The following is a 3,132-nucleotide window of genomic DNA, read 5'->3' as shown; positions in this document are numbered from 1 at the left end:
TTTATCTGCATCAGATTCTGGTCACTGGCGGCTGAGTACATTCATCCAGGGAGTGAGGACCCGGCCGTGGAGGGGAGGAATCTGCAGCGCTCAGCAGACGGTATTTTGGGACAGGTTATAATTAGATAAGATATCATGAGCACATTCCGATCCTAAAGATCTGTCACCACTGAGCAGAATCGGCCACAGAATTCTCAGCCACCTGCCCCTGCAATTTTGGGGGTGTAGGAGAAAAAGTGGTAGATCCCACCCCAAACCCCCCAAATGTCCCCTGATCCTGTGCTGGGAGCTCATGTTATTATACACTATCAACAATACAATAATATTCTTATATTTGAGGCCGGCGTCAGATTATCTGATATATTTGATTATTCCATGATCAGAAAACTGGCAACAAAGTTTTTTTTTTTTTTTTAGTAAATGCTAAAAACTCTAGAACAATAGAATATTATTATGCCGGGTTATCAGGCTTTCTGGATTACCAGGTGGGGTGTCACTGCTAGTATATAGCCTATACCATTCGGTAGACTCTATATACTACCGCATATGTTGCATTTTGCTTTTTGTGTCTCCTATAATGTGTCTGTAGTGGAAGATGGCAGCCATACCGCCTCTCCTCTAGTCTTAAAGGAGCCTCATGGGTGTGGATTGATCACAGCCAAGGAACCACCCCTGAGGATAAAGGAGGCAGGGGATGATGTAAATCAATATGATGAAAGGCAAAGGGAAGAATGAAGGAAACAGATATCTATGCTCATCATATCCGCTGATAATGGTGCTCAGAGAGCAGTAGAGGCCACAAAGCTATACAGGGATGGGGCCACAGTGTCACACTAGGTAGGGGGGAGTACCAAGCGAACGACAAAAGGGAAGTGAAGCCCTGAATCTAGGAAAGGGAAGTTGGTGACCCCTGGGGTCCCTCACCACTCTAGATAGGTTCTGCAGCTATTCGCCGAGCTGGATGCCTAACCCTAGGATGGCTGTAGACCTGGAACGTAGATAGGGAGTGGGTGGGATGAGCTCTTCGTCAACCCCACTAAATGCTAAAGAAGACACGGGGAGCACACACATGGGGAAAGTACATGAACAACTTTTCTCCAGGTGCCTTAAGAAGAAGTTCAACAAAGAGCAACAATGATCCTACAGATGAGTGCAAGCCACCTGCTTACATCCAGACAGTGGCGTAACTAGAGTTGGATGGGCCCCGGTGCAAAGTTTAGACCTGGCCCCCCCCTCCACATACACAGACACTTGGGGTAAGGCATACCTCCCAACTTTTAAAGAAGGAAAAGAAGGATAAAGTTTGCGGCGCGCTTAGCGCGCCGCGGCAAATTTTTAGGCCACGCCCCCTAACCACACCCATTTCACAGTCACGCCCATATCCACTCCCCATCCACACCCATTCAGCATGGACACGCAGGCAGCCGGCGGGCCTCCAGCATGGACACGCAGGCAGCCGGCGGGCCTCCAGCATGGACACGCAGGCAGCCGGCGGGCCTCCAGCATGGACACGCAGGCAGCCGGCGGGCCTCCAGCATGGACACGCAGGCAGCCGGCGGGCCTCCAGCATGGACACGCAGGCAGCCGGCGGGCCTCCAGCATGGACACGCAGGCAGCCGGCGGGCCTCCAGCATGGACACGCAGGGAGCCACAGTGAGGCGGCCGGTCGCCCACACAGTGAGGTGGCCGGTCGCCTTCACAGACAGGCGTCAGGGGGGCGCCCGCACAGACAGGCGGCAGGGGGGCGCCCGCACAGACAGGCGGCCGGGGGGCGCCCGCACAGACAGGCGGCCGGGGGGCGCCCGCACAGAAAGGCGGCCGGCCGACCGCACAGAGAGGCTCCGGCCGGGGGTGAGGGGGGGGGGGAGGGAGGGAAATCAGCGCTGGGGAGATTTTATTGTACCAGCAGCAGCACAGGCAGCGCTCCTCTCTGTTATGCCACGTCTACTGGGATGGTAGGAGGGAAAAGCAGGGAGGCGGAGAGAGAGTGGGTGGGCGGAGCCCGGGAGCCGGCCGTCCCGATCGTGGCAACGGGACAAACAACGTAAAGCGTGAAAGTCCCGCTGTATCCGGGACGGTTGGGAGGTATGGGGTAAGGGATAATGACACTGACACTCGGGGTACAGGATAATGACGCTGACACTTGGCTCTCACCCACAGCACCCTGAAATCCCTCTATCAGCACCCAGCTTTCCTATGTTCTGATATTTATCTTGTCCTCAGCACCCAGCTTTCCCATATCAGAGCATGAGAAAGCTGGGTGCTGAGAGATGTATATCAGAACATGGGAAAGCTGGGTGCTGAGAGATGTATATCAGAACATGGGAAAGCTGGGTGCTGAGAGATGTATATCAGAACATGGGAAAGCTGGGTGCTGAGAGATGTATATCAGAACATGGGAAAGCTGGGTGCTGAGAGATGTATAGCAGAGCATGGGAAAGTTGGCTGCTGAGGGAAAGAGCCTTTTTCCCTCAGCACAAAACATTTCCATCCCATACTTGTATCTTTGTCCCCCCTGTATAAAGTTCTCAAAATACTATAACAGCCCCCACATAGCCTTCCAAATAATTGTATAAAGGGTCTCACATAACCCTTCATATATTAGAATGCAGATACATAGCCCTCCATATATTATAATGCACCCCCATAATCCTCCATGTATAAAGTAGCCCTTCAATTATAATGCATTTCCCATAGTTCTCCATGTATTAAAATTCACCCCATAGTTCTCCATATATTATACTGCACCACATAGTCCTCCATGTTTTATAATGCACTTCCATAGTCCATGTATAAGGTAGCCTCCATAGTCCTCCATATATTATAATGCAGCCCCCATAGTCCTATATGTATTATAACACAACCCCATAAAACTTCAGATGGTATTATGCAGCCCCATACTCCTCCATGTATAATTCACCCCTATATTCCATGTATAAGGTGTCCCTTCATTTTGTATTATACAGCCCCCCCCGACCTCCATTTTAATGCAGCCTCATAGACCTCTATGTATATTACACCTCTATATTCAATGTATAAGGTGTCCTTCATGTTTATTATGCAGCCTCACCAGGCCTCCATATATAATAATGCAGCCAACCTCTCCAGGCCTCCATGTATAATATAGCAGCC

Source organism: Anomaloglossus baeobatrachus, chromosome 7 (genome assembly GCF_048569485.1).
Source record: "Anomaloglossus baeobatrachus isolate aAnoBae1 chromosome 7, aAnoBae1.hap1, whole genome shotgun sequence".
NCBI lineage: Eukaryota > Metazoa > Chordata > Amphibia > Anura > Aromobatidae > Anomaloglossus > Anomaloglossus baeobatrachus.
This window is presented reverse-complemented; position numbering follows the sequence as displayed.